The sequence below is a fragment of the Pan paniscus genome, chromosome 19, assembly GCF_029289425.2.
Source record: "Pan paniscus chromosome 19, NHGRI_mPanPan1-v2.0_pri, whole genome shotgun sequence".
Lineage (NCBI taxonomy): Eukaryota > Metazoa > Chordata > Mammalia > Primates > Hominidae > Pan > Pan paniscus.
In genome coordinates, this window is record NC_073268.2 from 26,662,935 (window position 1) to 26,684,777 (window position 21,843).

Below are 21,843 nucleotides of genomic sequence, written 5' to 3' on the forward strand. Positions count from 1 at the left end.
AATTAGCCAGGCATGGTGGCAAACGCCTGTAATTCCAGCTACTCGGGAAGCCGAAGCATGAGAATCACTTGAATTTGGGAGTTGGAGTTTGCAGTAAACCGAGATTGTGCCACTGCACTCTGTGTAACAGAGACTCTGTCTCAAAAAAAAGATCCCAGTCTCAGCTGGGCACGGTGGCTCACGCCTATGATCCCAGCACTTTGGGAGTCTGAGGTGGGCAGATCACCTAAGGTCGGGAGTTTGAGACCAGCCTGACCAACATGGTGAAACCCAGTCTCTACTAAAAGTACAAAAATTAGCCGTGTTTGGTGGCCGGCACCTGTAGTCCCAGCTACACGGGAGGCTGAGGCAGGTGAATTGCTTGAACATGAGAGGCAGAGGTTGCAGTGAGCCGAGATCGCGCCACTGCACTCCAGCCTGGGCGACAGAGCAAGACTCCATCTCAGAAAAAAACAAAAAAGGTCCCAGTCTCTCCTTAACTAGGGTCATGCTTCTAAAGACATTAGCTGGTTTCCAAGAAAGCAGATTTTAGCTTTATCCGTTGGCAGAGAAAACAGAGTCATTGCACACAGGCCAGAACATTCTTTCTGCCAGAGCTCCCCATCTGGAAGAAAAGAGAAAGAGTTTCAGAGTTTCCATAAGGGCTGCCTAAAGGGGAGGAAGAGAGAGGGAGCCATAGGGAGGGAAGAAGAACGTTACAGGGCTGCAATCCCAAGCCTCATAGTCTGAAAAGAAAATCAGATACTGCAGGCCTGAAAACCTGGGTCAGCATTGCCACACCTCTCCCCTCTACCTAACCCTTAGTCGGGATTTCTTTTGTTCTTCACTCTTTGATTTTTCACATGTACGTATCTATCCTACCTGTCTCACCTCAAAATTTTCTTTCCATTCTTTGTTCTTTATGTAGCTCCCCTCCAAATTTGTGCTCTCCCTATAGATGATTAATAGAGGTTTGAGGTTCCAAGACTAGGTCTTTTTTGGGGTTTTTTTGAGATGGACTTTCGCTCCGTCGCCCAGGCTGGAGTGCAGTGGCGTGATCTTGGCTCACTGCAACCTCCGCCTCCTGGTTCATGCAATTCTCCTGCCTCAGCCTCCCGAGTAGCTGGGATTACAGACGCGTTACCATGCCCAGCTAATTTTTGTATTTTTAATAGAGGTAATTGTATATTTTTAATAGAGGCGGGGTTTCAGCACGTTGGTCAGGCTGCTCTCAAACTCCTGACCTCAAGTGATCCACCCACCTTGGCCTCCCATAGTGCTGGGATTACAGGTGTGAACCACAGCACCCAGCCCCAAGACTACTTCTTAATACTTTTTGTTTTGTTTTGTTTTAGAGAGATTCTTGCTATATTGCCCAGGCTGGTCTCATATTCCTGGCGTTCAAAAGATCTTCCTACCTCAGCCTCCTGAGTAGCTGGAACTACAGGTACTCACCACCATGCCCAGCTCCCAGCTACCTAATTTTTTTTGTTTGTTTTTTTTGAGACAGGGTCTTGCTCTGTTTCCCAGGCTGAAGTGCAGTGGCACAATCATAGCACAGTCTCACTGCAGCCTTGACCTCGAGCTCAAGCAATTCTCCTGCCTCATCCTCCCAAGTAGCTGGAACCCCAGGCACATGCCACCATGCCCAGCTAATCTTTTATTTTTTGTAGAGGCAGGGTCTCACCAGGTTGTCCAGGCAGGCCCAACTACTTTTTAATACTTCTCAGAAAAATAGGATCATAGAGTTAGAAGGAACTTTCTCATAACCTGTGATTCTCAGAAGGAGTTTGGTGGGTCCAAGGAGCCCCTGAAATTGAATGTCAATTTTAGTACACGTATGCATCTTTCTGGCAAGAAGGCCCATAGCTTCCATTGGGTTCTCAAAGGGTTCCATGATGATACCTTCCATTCAAATCCCTGCTGTGGACCATACAGTTCAGTGTTTTTCAGAATAAGGCTGGGAACCCAAGTTAATTTTGGAATCTAGGTCATGACTTACATTTTAAAAAATGAATAATATAGAATAGAAAATATAATCGTGCATCACACATAGTAAAGACATTAATTTTTTATTAACTAATAATATTGGATTCAAAATTCATATTTATAACTTTTTGATGTTACATATATATAAAATCAAAATATCGAACCTCATTCATTTAATGAATTTTTTATTGAGTATTTGCCATGTAGCAGATATTGCTGAAATCACTGGGGAATATAAAAATGAAAGAGAAATGTTTCTGGTCCACAAGCAGCTTATATTTGGTAGGAAAGAGAAAAATACACCAAAAATAACAAAAGAACCATAACAGCCACTACAGAAGTAAGCACAAGGTACAAGGTGGTGCAGAGGAGAGCATGAAAGACCGTTTTGAGAATTCAGGTGGGGCCACACTGGAGTTGAGTCACACTTGAAATGAGCAGGAATTTGCAGGGAGACATAAAATTCTAGCCAAGGGGCTGGGCATGGTGGCTCGCGCCTGTAATCCCAGCACTTTGGGAGGCCGAGGTGGGCGGATCACGAGGTCAAGAGATCAAGACCACCCTGGCCAACATGTGAAACCTCATCTCTACTAAAAATAGAAAAATTAGCAGGGCATGGTGGTATGTGCGTGTAATCCCAGCTACCTGGGAGGCTGAGTCAGGAGAATTGCTTGAACCCGGGAGGTGGAGGTTGCAGTGAGCAGAGATCGTGCCATTGCACTCCAGCCTGAGCAACAGGGTGAGACTCTGTCTCAAAAAATAAATAAATTAATTAATTAAATAAATAAAAATAAAAATTTGGCCAGGTGCGGTGGCTCACTCCTGTAATCCCAGCACTTTGGGAGGCCAAGGTGGGCGGATCATGGGGTCAAGAGATCGAGACCATCCTGGCCAACGTGGTGAAACCTCGTCTCTACTAAAAATACAAAAATTAGTGGGGCGTGGTGGCATGCACCTGTAGTCCCAGCTACTCACGAGGCTAAGGCAGGAGCATCTCTTGAACCCGGGAGGCAGAGGTTGCAGGGAGCCGAGATCGCGCCACTGCACTCCAGCCTAGTGACACAGCGAGATTCCGTCTCAAAAAAAAATAAAAAACATATAAAAATAAATAAATAAATATTCTAGGCAAAGGGATTGACATGCATGAAGACACAGCAGTGTAAAACAACTTGGGAACTTGGGATGGCCAGGGTGCCCTAAGTGGTCTGGTATGTTGTCCCTGTACTGTGGGGTCCAGTTGGCCAGGGTGCAAATGCAGGCTGGATCATGGAGAGTCTCCCACTGAATGCAGAATATTTTAAATATCCCCAACACACTGTCACCCAGCTCTGCCTGGGCTCTCTCAGACAAAGAACCTAGATCTTTGTAAGGTACTTAATTCTGTTTCTGAGCATCCGATTGTGACAAATTCCTTCCTATATTGATGTAACATTTGCTTCCTTCTTTCACCCAATGATTCTGGTTTGCCCTCTGCAGCATTAAAAAATAAGTCTACATCCTCTTCTATTAGGTTGAACCAAATGAAATTGCTATTTTTATAGATCAAACCAGTTGAACATTGACAGTTTTATATTGTCAGCCTTATTATACCTGTTTGAGGACATTAGTCTTCTCTTCCCCATCAATAATATCTCCAAACTCCATCAAATTCTTTCTCACCTGGTAAAGTTATGAGATCTTTTTCAAATATGATCTCATATTTAGGCATATTCTAGTTCCTCAATATTTTTCTTTCTTTTTAATGTTTGATTTTTGTTTGTTTGTTTTGAGATAGGGAGTCTCACTCTGTCGCCCAGGCTGGAGTGCACTGGTGCAATCTCGGCTCACTGCAACCTCTGCCTCCTGGATTCAAGTGATTCTCCTGCTTCAGCCTCTCGAATAGCTGGGATTACAGGTGCCAGACCCAGCTAATTTTTGTACTTTTAGTAGAGACGAGGTTTCAGCACGCTGGTCAGGCTGGTCTCGAACTCCTGACCCCAAGCGATCCACCTGCCTTAACCTCCCAAAGTGCTGGGATTACAGGTGTGAGCCACCACACCTGGCCTGTTTTTTTTTTTAGATGGTGTCTCGTTATGTCACCCAGCCTGGAGTGGCGCAATCTCGGCTTACTGCAATCTCCGCTTTTTGGGTTCAAGCGATTCTTGTGCCTCAGCCTCTCGAGTAGCTCGGATTACAGGTGTGTGCCACCGTGCCCAGCTAAATTTTGTAGTTTTAGTAGAGATGGGGTTTCGCCATGTTGGCTAGGCTTGTCTCCAACTCCTGACCTCAGGTGATCCGCCCATCTCAACCTCTCAAAGTGCTGGGATTATAGGCATGAGCCACCACACTCAGCCCTCAATATCTTTCTTAATATGGGACAGTCAGAACCAGTCAGTTTAAAACGCAGGGAGACTATTCTCTCTCTGGATCTGACAGTGTGTCTTTTCATGAAACTCTGACTGCATTGGGTTTCGTGAGACCTGAGCCTTTTTCACACAAGATACTGTCAAACCAGTCCTACTCCTACCTGTGCAATTAATTTTTTTTTTTTTTTTTAGTAGAGATGGGGTTTCTCCATGTTGGTCAGGCTGGTCTCGAACTCCTGACCTCAAGTGTGCCCACCTCGGCCTCCCAAAGTGCTGGGATTACAGGCGTGAGCCACCATGCCCAGCCCATTTAGTTTTTTTTTTTTTTAAATCAACTGCGCCGGGCGCAGTGACTCACACCTGTAATCCCAGCACTTTGGGAGGCCGAGGTGGGCAGATCACCTGAGGTTGGGAGTTTGAGACCCGCCTGACCAACATGGTGAAACCTGGTCTCTACTAAAAATACAAAAAGCAGCTGGGTGTGGTGGCGCCCGCCTGTAATCCCAGCTACTTAGGAGGCTGAGGCAGGAGAATCACTTGAACCCAGGAGGTGGAGGTTGCAGTGAGCTGAGATCGTGCCACTGCATTCCAGCCTGGGCGACAGAGCAAGACTCCGTCTCAAAAAAAAAAAAAGAAAGAAAAGAAAAGAAAAAGAAATACAAACCTCAGCCAGGTACAGTGGTTTACGTCTGTAATCCCACTACTTTGAGAGGCCGAGGCGGGTGCATCACCTGAGGTCCGGAGTTCAAGACCAGCCTGGCCAACATGGGGAAACCACATCTCTACTAAAAACACAAAAATTAGGCCAGGTGTGGTGGCTCACACTTGTAATCCCAGCACTTTGGGAGGCCAAGGTGGGTGGATCACCTGAAGTCAGGAGTTCAAGACCAGCCTGGCCAACATGGCAAAACCCTGTCTCCACTGAAAAAATACAAAAATTAGCTAGGCGTGGTGGCAGGTGCCTGTAATCCCAGCTACTCGGGAAGGCTGAGGCAGGAGAATCGCTTCAACCCCAGAGGTGGAGGTTGCAGTGAGCCAAGATCACACCACTGCACTTCAGCCTGGGCGACAGAGCAAGAGTCCATCTCGGAAAAAAAAAAAAAAAAAAAAAGAGCTGGGCATGGTGGCTCACGTCTGTAATTTCAGCACTTTGGGACACCGAGGCGGGCTGATCCCAAGGTCAATAGATAGAGACCATCCTGGCCAACATGGTGAAACCCCATCTCTACTAAAAATACAAAAAAAGTAGCTGGGCATGGTGGTGTGTGCCTGTAATCCCAGCTACTCAGGAGGCAGAGGCAGGAGAATTGCTTGAACCCGAGGGGCAGAGGTTGCAGTGAGCCAAGATCACGCCACTGCACTCCAGCCTGGGTGATAGAGCAAGACTGCATCTCAAAAAATAAAATAAGGGGCTGGGCGCGGTGACTCACGCCTGTAATCCCAGCACTTTGGGAGGCCAAGGTGGGTGGATCACCTTAGGTCAGGAGTTTGAGACCAGCCCGGCCAACATGGTGAAACCCCATCTCTACTAAAAATAAAAAATTAGCTGGGCATGGTAGGGGGAGGAGCCTGTAATCCCAGCTACTTGGGAGGCTGAGGCAGGAGAATCAGTTGAATCTGGGAGGCGGAGTTTGCAGTGAGCCGAGACCCTGCCACTGCACTCCAGCCTGGGCGACAGAGTGAGACTCTGTCTCTAAAAAAAAGAAAAGAAAAGAAATACAAACCTCAACATAGTAAACTTGCTGCTATTCAAGAGCTATTCTCCTTAGTAATAATATTGAGCACTAACATGGTTTTATCCTTATTTTTAAATTAAATTATTTTTAGTGTATTTTTTTTATTTTTGAGACAAAGCCTTTTGTTGTTGTTGTTGTTGTTGTTGTTGTTGTTGTTGTTGTTGAGACGGAGTCTCGCTCTGTTGCCCAGGCTGGAGTGCAGTGGCGCCATCCCAGCTCACTGCAAGCTCCGCCTCCCAGGTTCACGCCATTCTCCAGCCTCAGCCTCCTAAGAAGCTGGGACTACAAGCTCCTGCCACCACGCCTGGCTAATTTTTTGTACTTTTAGTAGAGATGGGGTTCCACTGTGTTAGCCAGGATGGTCTCGATCTCCTGACCTCGTGATCTGCCCTCCTTGGCCTCCCAAAGTACTGGCATTACAGGTGTGAGCCACCGTGCCCAGCCAACAAAGTCTTACTTTGTCATCCAGGCTGACGTCTAGTGGTGCGATCATGGCTCACTGCAGCCTTGACCACCTGGGCCCAGGGAATCCTCCCACTTCAACCCCCTGAGTAGCTGGGACTACAGACCCATGCCACCATGACCAGTTAATTTTGTCAAAATTTTTTGTGGATACAGGGTCTCACCATGTTGCCCAGACTGGTCTGGAACTCCTGGCCTCAAGGAAACCTCCTGCCTCAGCCTCCCAAATCGCTGGGATTGTAGGTGTGAGTCACAATACCCAGCCCTAGCACTAACATGTTTTAACTCATTTAATCCTTTGGACAATCTTGTGATACAGGTACTGTTATTATCCCTATTTCTTTTTCTTTTTTTTGAGACGGAGTTTCGCTCTTGTGGCCCAGGCTGGAGTGTAATGGCGTGATCTTGGCTCACTGCAACCTCCGCCTCCCAGGGTCATGCTATTCTCCTGCCTCAGCCTGTTAAGTAGCTGCGATTACAGGCGCCCCCACACCCCGATCATGCCCAGATAATTTTTGTATTTTTAGTAGAGACGGGGTTTCACCATGTTGGCCGGGCTGGTCTTGAACTCCTGACCTCAGGTGATCCACCCACCTTGGCCTCCCAAAGTGTTAGGATTACAGGTGTGAGCCACCGCGTCCGGCCTATTATCCCTATTTCACGAGTGAAGAAACTGAGGTATAGGGCAGTTAAGTAACTTGTGTAACTTATGGTTAAATGTGTAACGAATGGTTAAAAAGTTGCACCGACACTATTTGAACCTAGACATTAGGTCTCTAGAGCTTCACACTCTCAATCCCTACAGACACGTCTCAGACTAGTCTACTTAGGTTCATATCAAATTCTAATCTAACGCCAGGCACAGTAGCTCATGCCTGTTATCCCAACACTTTGGGAGGCTGAGGCAGGCGGATCACCTGAGGTCAGGAGTTCAAGACCAGCCTGGGCAACATGGTGAAACCCCGCCTCTACTAAAAATACAAAAATTAGCCAGGTGTGGTGGCACACACCTGTAGTCTCAGCTATTTGGGAGGCTGAGGCAGGAGAATCACTTGAACCTGGGAGGTGGAGGTTGCAGTGAGCTGAGATCGCGCCACTGCACTCCAGCCTGGGGACAGAGCGAGATTCCGCCTCAAAAAAAAAAAAAAAAAAAAAACCAACACAAACTAATCTAACTTTCTTAGTGATCCCTACAATAAAATTCAGGCTCTGATCTCTACCCTGAACCCTATCTAATACACAGCCTGTTCTATTAGCAGCTCTGCCACATAAAATGGCCTGGATCATTCTGGGGGGTTGGGGTGGGGGGGAGGGGTTCCAGGACTGCCTTAGCCTGTGACAGAGGAAGGAGAATGGGGTGGGATCACAGGCGGAGGAGGGACATCAGTCAAACCCTCTCTGTCTGCAGAGGTGCAGCTTCCCCTTTCTGCTCTGTGGGTGGGTCCTCCCAGACAGGAAGGGAGCAGTTGGCTTAGTCGGTCTAGTTTTCCCTGGAACTCAGCATACTGTGAAATTTAGGAGATGCCTGAGGCCAATTTAGGCAAGTTCTATTCAACAAACATTTGCTGAGTCCCAACAATGGGGCAGACACTGTGCTGGATTGGAATAGAACATAAACATGTCACATATTGTAAAAATAAAGATAAGCACTTCAATGGCCAGTTACCTCCTAAGTGTGATAAGAGCCTGGATCGCTACAGACCTGAGTGTATTGTTTGGAATGAGGGATGGCAAGAGGAGAAAGGAAAAAGGAGAAGTAGGGATAAGGCACCTATTACTGGGGTTTTTGGTTTCAAGGAAACAATCCAGATTAGGGAAGGAAAGAATAACTGAGTAAGGATTGCCGGCAGAAGGGAGGCGCCTTCAAGAGTACTGAGTTATTCAGCTGCAGGTGAGTCAAGTACCTTACCTGTTTATCTGGAATGCTTGAGGGAAGGAAGATATGAGGGCAAAGAGCAGTCAGGAAGATCCATTGTGTGTGTGTGTGTGTGTGTGTGTGTGTGTGTGTGTGTGTGTGTGTGTTTAGGGTTGTGTGAAATGCGAATTCCTGCTTTTTCTTGGCAGCTTTTCTGGAAATTGTGATGACAGCTGGTGGTGGGAAATATCACTGAAATACTGAAATTACTAGTGACCACAGCTTTTTCTCTGCTCCAGGTGACTGGCTATCACCTGAGCCATTCCAGATGGCGCCTACTGTGGATTTTCTTTTCTTTTCTTTTCTTTTCTTTTCTTTTTTGAAACGGTCTCGCTCTGTTGCCCAGGCTGGAGTGCAGTGGTGCAATCTCGGATCACTGCAGCCTCTGCCTCCCAAGTTCAAGTCAGTCTCCTGCCTCAGCCTCCCGAATAGCTGGGATTACAGGTGTGTGCCACCACGCCCAGCTAATTTTTGCATTTTTAGTAGAGACAGGGTTTCACCATGTTGGCCAGGCTTGTCTTGAACCCCTGACCTCAAGTGATCCGCCTGCCTCAGCCTCCAAAGTACTGGGATTACAGGCATGAGCCACCGCACCTGGCCAGATTCATTTTTTTTCCCCTTGCTCATTTAGTAAAGTGAGGGTATTATTGTTTTTCTGTGTTTTTGTGTGTGTTTTTTTTTTTGAAGTAGGAAGGGAGGAAGAGACAGGTTCATTTTCCAAGAGCAATTAATGAGCATTCCACATTCTCTACATTAACCAGAAAGCTTACTGTGGATAAAAAGCCTGGACAAGAGACCCAGTCAGCAGAGAGATCCACTTTCTCATTTTAGATCTACTCCCACTTACTGTGAGTTTTAGAAGTGCACGACCTAGGCGGGGCGTGGTGGCTCACACCTGTAACCGCAGCACTTTGGGAGGCCGAGGTGGGCGGATCACGAGGTCAGGAGTTTGAGACCAGCCTGGCCAACATGTGAAACCCCGTCTATACTAAAAATACAAAAAATTAGCCGGTGTGGTGGCATGCGCCTGTAGTCCCAGCTACTCAGGAGACTGAGGCAGGAGAATCGCTTGAACCCAGGAGGCAGAGGTTGCAGTGAATGGACATTCGCGCCATTGTACTGCAGCCTAGGTGACAGAGGAACACTCCATTTAAAAAAAAAAGTGCACGACCTATCTGTATGTCCGGTTTCTCATTTTTGGTGGATGAATAATACCTTCTTGTGTCTCAATGACATTGTGAGAAAGGAAAATATTCAAAGTAATTAGGAAAGAGTACTCTGTAGAGATTTTATTGTTATTAATAATTTCCCAGGCTGTGTTGGAAAAGTAAAAAGGCCATGGATGATATGCCATTTTTACCTTTTTATTAGAAACAGGGTCTTGCCACGTTGCCCAGGCTGGTCTCAAACTTGGGGGCAAAAGTAATCTGCCTGCCTTGCCCTCTGGAAGTACGGGGATTACAAGCATGAGCCACCACACCAGGCCGGGAATTTCCTAAACTTTTCAAACTGTGGAGTGCAGCCCTCATTAGCCAAAGCTGATGGATCTGAGCATAATAATTTTTTTCCACAGAAAATTAGTAGAATAAAATAATTTAAGAGCTAGAAAGAACTTTGAGGATGATCTAATCCATTACCTAATTTTACAGATGAAGAAACTGAAACAGCAAGGGGTTCTAGACAGATAAAGGATTTGGGTGGCACTGTTGGAAAGCCAGAAGATTCTGATAACCATCAAGGGAAAATAATGTCTTTTAATAGTTCTTAATATTTAAACAAAACAGGTGATGGAAACTCATCTGCTCTTGAATGGGCTAAGTTATGTACCACCTGTCAGGGAAGAGCTAAATGGAAACTCAAGCTTTATTTCTCTTTGTCTTATTCCAGTTTATTCTTTGGGTTATATTACATCAGCCCTGGGAGTTCCAGAAAGAGATCATGGGAAGACCAAGTATTAGGAAAGAGTGCCTGTTCTGAGTCAAGGTAACCTGGCTTCTGCCACTGGCTCTGCCACTTACAAGCCACTGAGTGGCACACACTAGGTACTCAATAACTGCTTGATAAACAAGTCATGGCACATCCCTGTAGTCCCAACTACTCAGGAGGCTGAGGCAGGAGGATCACTTGAGTCCAGGAGTTTGAGGCCAGCCTGGCCAACATCATGAGACCACGTCTAAAACAAGAAAAATCACATGAAGAGGAAATGATTTTTCTAAAGAACTAAATTATTAATGATTATGGAAAAGATTTCTCTCCTGTGGGTTATGGTAAAATGTGAAACTCTGTTGGGATACCTTTTTTTTGAGACAGAGTCTCGCTCTGTCGCTCAGGCTGGAGTGCAGTGCAATGGTGCAATCTCGGCTCAGTGCAATCTCGGCTCACTGCAACCTCTGCCTTGCAGTTTCAAGCCATTCTCCTGCCTCAGCCTCAGCCTCCTGAGTAGCCGGGATTATAGGCACGTGCCACCATGCCCGGCTAATTTTTGTATTTTTAGTAGAGACAGGGTTTCACCATGTTGGTCAGGCTGGTCTTGAACTCCTGACCTCATGATCCGCCCGCGTTGGCCTCCCAAAGTGCTGGGATTACAAGCACAAGCCACTGCACCTGGCTGGGATACTTTTTTTTTTTTTTGAGACGGAGTTTCACTCCGTCACCCAGGATAGAGTGCTGTGGCGCAATCTTGGCTCACTGCAACCTCTACCTCCTGGGTTCAAGAGATTCTCCTGCCTCAGCCTCCCCAGTAGCTGAGATTATAGGCACCTGCCACCACGTCCGGCTAATTTTTTTTTTTTTTTGAGACGGTGTCTTGCTCTGTCACCCAGGCTGGAGTGCAGTGGCACGATCTCAGCTCACTGCAAACTCCACCTTCCAGGTTTGTCATTCTCTTGCCTCAGCCTCCCAAGTAGCTGGGATTACAGGTGCCTGCCACCACGCCAGGCTAATTTTTGTATTTTTAGTAGAGGCGGGGTTTCACTGTGTTAGCCAGGATGGTCTCCACCTCCTGACCTCGTGATGTGCCCGCTTCGGCCTCCCAAAGTGCTGGAATTACAGGCATGAGCCACCGTGTCCGGCCAATGCCTAGCTAATTTTCATATTTTTAGTAGAGGCGGGGGTTTCACTATGTTGGCCAGGCTGGTCTCAAACTCCTGACCTCAGGTGATCTGCCTGCCTCGGCCTCCCAAAGTGCTGGGATTACAGGCATGAGCCACTGCGCCTGTTGGGATACTTCTGGATTAAAATCCTATGAATATTTATTCTTCACAGTGTTTTTTTTCCTCCCCATTAAAATGTTTAAGCTTTGATATTTGCAGGAGTGGCAGAATCAGGTTTATAATATCTGCATGCATCATTTTCAGGTGAGTGGAAATACTAAAAGTATATTAATATAGTAACAGTGGCAAAAGAAAGAAAGAAAAAAAGTCATTGGTTTGACAGTGTGGTATATCAGCCCTTGGCTGCTACTTGACATAATCTTGCCAACATCACTCTCAAAGTAATTTCTCTTATTAAATGCAGCATAATCACCACCATATTCTGAACATGGATATTTAATATTGGAAAAACTATTTAAAGTATTTGATATATTTAAAGGGACAAGTTGATTTTTATGGAGCCAGTTGATATTAACCTATGCTGTTTTCCACTAAAGTGAATACCCTAGGGAATAAGAAAAGGAGAAGAGAGTTAGATAACCCTTTTAGCAGTCTCATAGCCTAAAAAATTAAACATGACAGAATGTCATTCCACTCTCCAGAAAAAGATATTTGCCAGCACACAAAGCTATTTTAAAATCCCTATTTACCCCGGGTGTGACGGCTCATGCCTGTAATCCCAGCACTTTGGGAGGCCAAGGCGGGTGGATCACCTGAGGTTAGGAGTTTGAGACCAGCCTAGACAACATGGTGAAACCCCATCTCTACTAAAAATACAAAAACTAGCCAGATATGGGCCTGGTGCGGTGGCTTACGCCTGTAATCCCAGCACTTTGGGAGGCCGACCTGGGCAGATCACGAGGTCAGGAGATTGAGACCATCCTGGCTAACATAGTGAAACCGCATCTCTACTAAAAATACAAAAAAGAAAAAAACCCCACAAAATTAGCTGCGAGTGGTGGCCGGTACCTGCAGTCCCAACTACTCGGGAGGCTGAGGCGGGAGAATGGCGGGAACCCAGGAGGCGGAGCTTTCGGTGAGCCAAGATTGCGCCACTCCACTCCAGCCTGGGCGACAGAGCGAGACTCCATCTCCAAAAAAACAAAACAAAACAAAACAAAACAAAACCCTGAAAGCAGGCCGGGCGAAGGTAGCTCACGCCTGTAATCTCAGCACTTTGGGAGGCTGAGGTGGGTGGATCACCTGAGGTTAGGAGTTCGTGACCAGCCTGGACAACATGGTGAAACCCCGTCTCTACTAAAAATACAAAAAAAAAGCCGGGCGCAGTGGCTCACGCCTGTAATCCCAGCACTTTGGGAGGCTGAGGTGGGTGGATTGCCTGAGGTCAGGAGTTCAAGACCAGCCTGGCCAATATGGTGAAACCCCGTCTCTACTAAAAATACAAAAATTCGCCAGGCGTGGTGACAGACGCCTGTAATCCCAGCTACTCGGGAGGCTGAGGCAGGAGAATCGCTTGAACCTGGGAGGTGGAGGTTGCAGTGAGCCGAGATCGCACCACTGCACTCCAGCCTGGGTGACAAGAGTGAGACGCTGTCTCAAAAAAAAAAAAAAAAAAAAATAGCTGGGCGTGGTGGCAGGCGCCTGTACTCTCAGCTACTTAGGAGGCTGAGGCAGGAGAGTCACTTGAACCCAGGAGGTGGAGGTTGCAGTGAGCCGAGATCATGCCGTTGCAATCCAGCCTGGGAAACAAGAGCAAAACTCCATCTCAAAAAAAAAAAAATCTGAAAGCATAGTACTGGTAGGGTTACTATATTTAGCAAATAAAAATACAGCATGCCCAATTGCATTTGAATTTCGGACCAGGCTCAGTGGCTTACACTTGTAATTCCAGCACTTTGAGAGGCCGAGTTAGGCAGATCATTTGAGCCCAGAGTTTGAGACGAGTCTGGCCAACATGGCAAAGTCCCTTCTCTAAAAAAGAGAAGATACAAAAATTAGCCAAAAGGCTGGGCGTGGTGGCTCACAGCTGTAATCCTAGCATTTAGGGAGGCTGAGGCAGGTGGATCACCTGAGGTCAGGAGTTCAAGACCAGGCTGGCCAACATGGTGGAACCCTGTCTCTACTAAAATACAAAAATTAGCTGGGCATGATGATGGGTGCCTCTAATCCCAGCTACTCGGGAGGCTGAGACGGGAGAATTGCTTGAATCCGGGAGAGGGTGGTTGCAGTGAGCCGAGATTGCGCCATTGCGCTCCAGCCTGGGCAGCTGAGCGAGACTCTGTCTCAAAAAAAAAAAAAAAAAAAAATTAGCCAAATGTTGTGGTGCATCCCTGTAGTACCAGCTATTTGGGAGGCTGAGGTGGAAGGATCACCTGAGTCCAGGAGACCAAGGCTTCAGTGAGCTGTAATCGCCACTGCACTCCAGTCTGGACCACAGAGTGAGACCTTATCTCAAAAAAAAAAAAAAAGAAAGAAAGAAAAAAGAAAACTTGTAATCTCAGCACTTTGGGAAGCCGAGGTGGGCGGATCACAAGGTCAGGAGATCGAGACCATCCTGGCTAACATGGTGAAACCCCGTCTCCACTAAAAAATACAAAAAACAAAACAAAACAAAAAAACAACCCAGCACTTTAGGAGGCCGAGGCGGGTGGATCACTGGAGGTCGGGAGTTCGAGACCAGCTTGACCAACGTGGAGAAGCCCTGTCTCTACTAAAAATACAAAATTAGCCAGGCGTGATGGCGCATGCCTGTAATCCCAGCTACTCGGGAGGCTGAGGCAGAAGAATCACTTGAACCCGGGAGGCGGAGGTGGAGGTTGCGGTGAGCTGAGATCACGCCATTGCACTCCAGCCTGGGCAACAAGAGTGAAACTCTGTCTCAAAAAATAATAATAATAATTGAATTTCAGATAAACAATGAATAGTTTTTAGTATTTAGTAACCTAACTTGTAACTATCGCTTTTTTTTTTTTTTTTTTTTTCTGAGACAGAGTCTCACTCTGTTGCCCAGGCTGGAGTGCAATGGCGCAACCTCGGCTCACTGCAAGCTCTGCCTCCCGGGTTCACGCCATTCTCCTGCCTCAGCCTCCCGAGTAGCTGGGACTACAGGCACCCGCCACCACGCCCGGCTAATTTTTTGTATTTTTAGTAGAGACGGGGTTTCACCGTGTTAGCCAGGATGGCCTCCATCTCCTTGACCTCGTGATCCGCCCGCCTCGGCCTCTCAGAGTGCTGGGATTACAGGCGTGAGCCACTGCGCCCGGCAAACTATTGCATATTTTTAGTCTAAGCATGTGTCTAAGCATGTCCCATGAAATAGTTGAGACTATTTACACTAAAAAACTATTCATTTTATCTGCAATTCTAATTTAACTAGGTGTCCTGTTTTTTTATCTGGCCACCCTATTACTGGGGAAAGATACTTGGTCTAACTCCTTCATTACTCTGTAGAACAAGGGGCTCTAACCTGGCTGATGAGAACGTGCCCTTAGGGTTTACTACATGGAATTATAAAGTTATCATGATCATGGTAAAAGGAGAAGAACTGAGCCTTTCTTCTGCTCCATGGATTTCCATTCTGTCTCTCACACTATGAAAAGCATTTAAATATATTTCCAATTATTCAGAGTGGTAATAGATTAATCGTACTAAATAAAGAGACTATTTCATTTAGATCTCTAGGGTTAGGATTTGTTTAAGTAGGGGCTAAGAGCCTAGGATTAACCATATAGATGTATAAACCTAGAGAACTTGTTTCTCTTGCTAGGTTTGCTCTTCCTAGAGAGGAATGAACAGACTTGATTTCATAAAGCAGTTTGAGGACTTGAAAAATGCTGAATGAACATATTTTTTTCCTGATGAAGTTATCACCCACAATGAAGTAACCTACAAAGGACGACCTCATTGTTTGGCTTTGTAGGACTTGTCATACTATGTCAGATCTCCAGGGTGAAAGCCTGACTAATGGAGGCTGGAGTACTAGTACTCCAGAGGTGGGTTGAAAACAGCAACTTTTCTCTGAGTCTGCTTTAAGCACTCATGGAAAGAGCATTTTTTTTACCATCATGATGCTGTGCTGCACAAGATTCTATTACCCTCATTTGATCTGCGTGGTTATTCTAGCAATCAGATCTTTCTGTCTCCTTCCTGTTACCTGGCCTTGACACCAACTATCATGTGCCCTTTTTGCCTTGACTCCCAGGCATGCAGTTCTTCTTCCATTTTCTTTAACCCAAAATGCTAGAATATTGGAATTTCTAGGACATTTATTTACATGGGTTCTGATGACAGTGGAGAATATTTGCCATCAGGACTGTCCTGGAAAATCTAGGGTATGTGTGGTCCTCCTTGTCAACACTTGTCAACACATTTCAACACTTGTCCTCTGACAGTTATCTAGGACTGCTAGAATATTCAGAAAGAAGAGAGGCCTGGGAGTCAGAAATTCTTCTCATCATAGCTTTTAGTCATTGCTTTGCAGTTAACTCTGGGCAATGACTGCATCTATCTTTGTCCTACGTCAGTTTTTGACCCCTTGTATTTGAAGCCCCCTAAAACAATTATAAAGAATGAAACAATAGGAAGTAATTTTCAACTTACTTTGGCTATCCTTAAAATGTAAGTTATGAATCCTAGCGTTAGTAACATAGCACACTGGACTTCTTTACCATGAAGGGGAGGAAAAATTAGGGAAAACAAGGGCCTTAAAGATTTTACCATTTTAGGGCAGACACAGTGGCTCACATCTATAATCCCAGTACTTTGGGGAGGCGGGAGGATCGCTCAAACCAGGAGTTTGAGATCAGCCTGGGCAATGTGGTGAAATCCCATCTCTACCAAAAAACTCCACACAAACTAGACGGACCTAGTGGTGCATGCCTGTAGTCCCAGCTACCTGGGAAGCTGAGGTAAAGGATCATTGAGCCTGGGAGGCAGATGTTGCAGTGAGCTGAGATCACATCACCACACTCCAGCCTGGGTGACAGAATGGGACCCTGGTATCAGCTCTAAGAACTGCAACTTGTGCAATTCAAGTCTGAACCAAACCTGGATAGAACTAGTGTTCTAATTTCTGGAAAAAATAAAAGGAGGTAGGGCTTATAAACTAAAGAAAACGATTTACCTTGTCAGACACCAATAATGGCACTTTTTCTGTAAAATAGTGACGCCTTTTTCTCTTCTTCCACCTCCTCCACTCCTTTGATTCTGTCACCCTCTCCTGCATCTACCGATATCCTCTTACATTGAGATAAGACAGTAATGAATCACTTTAGCAAAAGTACATAGAGCTAAACAAAGATGACATCGTTTGGCATCTCTTGGCACTGAGACACATTGGGATAGGGCACAACAAGAGTTCAGGGTTTCCTGATGTAGAGTTGCTAAAACTGTGGCCTCCACTTAACAGCTAATGTAGGTTTGGGGCAACAGGAATATAAATCTCTCTTGAATGGTTTAAACTGTGCCTTTTTGCCTAAAGAATTTTGTCTTGGCCAGGCACAGTGGCTCAAGCCTATAATCTCTGCACTTTGGGAGGCCGAGGGGGCGCGGATCACCTGAGGATGGGAGTTCGAGACCAGTCTGACCAACATGGAGAAACCTCGTCTCTACTAAAAATACAAAATTAGCCAGGCGTGGTGGCGCATGCCTGTAATCTCAGCTACTTGGGAGGCTGAGGCAGGAGAATCGCTTGAACCCAGGAGGCAGAGTTTGCAGTGAGCCGAGATTGCACCATTGCACTCCAGCCTGGGCAACAAGAGTGAAGCTCTGAGTTTTGTTCTTTTTCTTTTGTGACCTGCCCTAATTCCTGATGTCAGGTCCCTAGGGTATTTGTGCTATGCCTCATTCTTAGTGACTTTATATTTTATACAGTGTGATTGCACTTTGAACTAAAATAGACCATATCCAGGAACCTGCCGGTGCAGGCTTCCCAGGGCTAAAGAGTATGAGCAGTTTGAATTGCTTTTTGTCTCTTTGCCTTTTTCTTGAATCAATTTACCAAAATAGAGATGTTACCATCAGATTTTTTTTTAAAGGCGCTAGATCCCAAAGGCTAGTCTCCATGCCAAGACAATTTTTCTAAAGCATGTATATCTGAAAATGAAAGGATCTTAGATGCTTACCTTATGGTTTCTCTTTAGCTCTAGCATTATTTGTTTACTGGGGACACTATGACTTTTGGTTCAGTCCTATGAATAAGCAGGTCACAAGCCAATTTTTAGCTCCCCTTACACTTTTTAAGTATTTATTAATCTTGACTCCTATGCAAACTGTAGGAAGGCTGGCAGCAGAAGATTCTTATCCTTAGTTATTTATGTGGCTAAGACTCCAAGGCAAATTGCTCTCTCAAACTGTAGGGAGGCTGGCAGCAGAAGATTCTTATCCTTAGTTATTTATGTGTCTAAGACTCCAAGGCAAATTGCTCTCATAAAATCACACCCCATGAGATGTGATTCTGCCAGATTAGTAGGCCTTAATGTCTTGGGTCTCTTCTCTTCACCCAACTCTTAACCTGGGTTAAGCTTATTCTCTTTGCTAGGCCTTGGATAGCACATTGGGTGAGGACTATTCTGATGTCAATTCTTCTTGTCAAGGATTTAAGAAGCAAACAGAAATAGAGCCAAGGGTGGAGAAACTGAGGCCCCCTGACTTGCCAAGCTGCGACTTCTAATCCTCTTGGCTACCCCACTGGTCTGGTTCAACCTGAGCTCGCACTGATTTTTTTGGATTTGACGTCAAGGCAAACATCATTGCAAACTCAATTCCAGCATGCCAGCTCCAGAGCACTGTAACCTTTAAAAACTTGGGATTTCGCCGGGCGCGGTGGCTCACACTTGTAATCCCAGCAGTTCGGGAGGCCGAGGCGGGTGGATCACCTGAGGTCAGGAATTTGAGATCAGCCTGCACAACATGGTGAAACCCCATCTCTACTAATAATAAAAAAAAAGCCGGGCATGGTGGCATGCGCCTGTAGTCCCAGCAACTCGGGAGGCTGTGGCAGGAGAATTGCTGGAACCCGGGAGGTGGAGGTTGCAGCGAGCCAAGATCGCACCACTGCGACAGAGAGAGACTCCATCTCAAAAAAAGAAAAAAAAAAGACTTGGGATTTCAGGAGAAATGTTATAGTAGCATTCCAGAGGCCCACGCATCAGACATAGACATATGCACTCTTTGCAGCAGAGGGTATTGGCTTCACCCTATCATGTAAGTTGGCTCCCTAACTTATATTCTGCAAAGCCCTGGTGGCTAACCCTTTACAACCAAACAGGTCACAGCCAAACAGGTCATCTCAGTTTGAAGATCATCAACAAAGGGGTTAGGTTTGCTCTTGTAGTTGTCACTCCCTTGGGATTGGTAAACAGACCTGCAGAAGTAGTTGTGAAAAGGGAAGCAGAAGTACTGAAAAAAAAAAAAAAAGGAGGGCTAGAAAGGAAGTGAGAAAGGTGGAAATGTGTGACTTTTTCAACTTCCTGATGGAAAGATACCAAGAGAAATAAAACTATGACCAGATAGGACCTTCCTTTGACCACATTTTTATGTGCATAATGTCATATTGCTATCCCCACATAAATAAAACTATGTATCTATCCATCAATCTATCCAATCTATAGCTCACATATTATTATGACAAATTAAGTTATCCATCAGTATAGCAAACATTTTAAAGCATGTGAAATTAATCTACTTTCCTTTCATGAAGAACACAGGATGGGTAGGCAGCATTCCATCTACTCACATTTCCAACTGTCATTTCAACATCCATTTTAAGTTACGGAAGAGTCAAGGCTGGGACCTCATGGCATCATTTTCCATGGATTGCTCTCCAAGTTTTTGTGTTCCTGGCCTTTGGAACCCCTTCATCATATTCCACAGGTAAGACACATATTAGTGGAATTCGAGTTATAATTTGTATGCTTGAAATTGACATTGAAGGCCATAATTTGTAAGTCAGAGAGGATAAACAGTAACTGTAATGCTTTGTTTTGATCTAACTTGGTGGTTTTGTAATGGTTGTCTCAAACGCTCCACATCTTTCTCTTTCTGTGTTCCATAGCTGGGGTTTCTCTCCTTCCTGCCTGAATATTTTGCCTCCCTAATCCAATTCCTTTACATTATCTTTGCTCTGAAATACTTCTTTCGATGACTTACATTTGCTCTCTATAATTTTACTTCAACTTTTTACTAGTCCTGCTACAAAGACCATTCTCACATTAAGAAAATAATAGGCTTTTTTTTTGTTTTTTTTGAGACGGGGTCTCGTTTTGTCACCCAGGCTGGAGTGCAATGGCGTGATCTTGACTCACTGCAAACTCCACCTCCTGGGTTCAAGCAATTATCCTGCCTCAGCCTCCCAAGTAGCTGTGATTACAGGCACCTGCCACCACACCTGGCTAATTTTTTTGCATTTCTAGTAGAAACGGGGTTTCACCATGTTCGCCAGGCTAGTCTTGAACTCCTGACCTCAAGTGATCTGCCTGCCTCGGCCTCCCAAAGTGCTGGGATTACAAGCATGAACCACCATGCCCGGCCCAATAATAGGCTTTTTAAGAAATTCTCAAACCACTGGAGAAATCATACTTTTCTTTGAGATAAGCGTGCATTATGCCCATATCTGCTTTACAGATGGGGAAACTGAGGCAGAGAATTGATAGGACTTGTTTTAGGTCATAAAGTCAGTGATGATATTGAAACTATTTCTTTTTGTGTCCTCATATTTGTCAGGCTAGTACTTGAAAACTGAAAACAATAGTGGCTCTGGCTAGAATGACTGATTGTTTTTTTTCCTTAAACTTTTTTTTTTTTTTTTTTTTAAGAGACAGGATTTCAGCCGGGCGCAGTGGCTCATGCCTGTAATCCCTGCACTTTGGGAGGTTGAGGCGGGTGGATCACCTGAGGTTAGGAGTTCGAGACCAGTCTGGTCAACATGGTGAAACCCCCTCTCTACTAAAAATACAAAAACTTAGCTGGGCGTGGTGGCAGGCACCTGTAATCCCAGCTACTTGGGAGGCTGAGGCAGGAAAATCGCTTGAACCCCCGGGAGGCGGAGGTTGCAGTGAGCCAAGATTGTGCCACTGTACTCCAGCCTGGGCAACAAGAGCAAAACTTTGTCTCAAAAAAAAAAACACAAACCAAACCAAAACAAACAGAGACAGGATTTCACTCTGTTGCCCAGGCTGGACTGCAGTGATGCAGTCATAGCTTACTGCAGCCTCAAACTCCTGGATTCAAGGAATCCTCCCACTTTAGCCTCCCAAGTAGCTAGGACTACAGGCATAGGCCACCACACCCAGCTAATTAAAAACATTTTTTTTTTTTTGAGACGGAGTCTTGCTCTGTCGCACAGGCTGGAGTGCAGTGGCGCGATCTCAGCTCACTGCAAGCTCCGCCTCCCGGGTTCACACCATTCTCCTGCCTCAGCCTCCCGAGTAGCTGGGACTACAGGCACCTGCCACCACGCCCAGCTAATTTTTGTGTGTGTGTGTGTATTTTTAGTAGAGACGGGGTTTCACTGTGTTGGCCAGGATGGTCTCGATCTCCTGACCTCGTGATATGCCTGCCTCGGCCTCCCAAAGTGCTGGGATTACAGGCGTGAGCCACCGCGCCCGGCCAATTTTTTTTTTCTTTTTTTGTAGAGATGGGAGTCTCACTATGATGCCCAGAGTGGTCTTGAACTCTTGGCCTCAAGTCATCCTCCTGCCTCAGTCTCCCAAATCTTTGTTAACTTTTTATTGATATATATGGACTTCCATCGGTTTTTCATTTGCAGATTTTCAAAGGTGTGGTAAACAGAGAAGCCTAGAAGCCTGTTAAAAGTAGGGCTAAGGATCTTGGGACATTACTGACTTTCCCATTCCTTCTGAAGCACCATGGAGGGAAATGAATTTCCAAGGGCCCTTGTGTTCTAATTTCTGTTATTTCAGAGAAGCCTGTATGGAGCATATGTTAGGTGGTCATCCAGTCATATTTAAGGGAACTGTGTGTTACCTTCCATTCCTGTAGCCCAAGTTCTAAGTGTGGGTTTATTCTTGACGTGCGCATTGGAATCTCTTGGATCATAGGACCAAGGATGGGGCCAAGTAAGGTTCTCTTCTTTCTCCTCAGCAGGATCAAAAATTACTGCTGCCATGAAGTCTGTGGCCCTAGTGTTTTGTTTTTGTTTTTGTTTGAGATGGACTTTCACTCTTGTTGCCCAGGTTGGAATGCAATGGCGTGATCTTGGCTCACTGCAACCTCTGCCTCCTGGGTTCAAGCGATTCTCCTGCCTCAGCCTCCCGAGTAGCTGGGATTACAGGCATGCAACACCA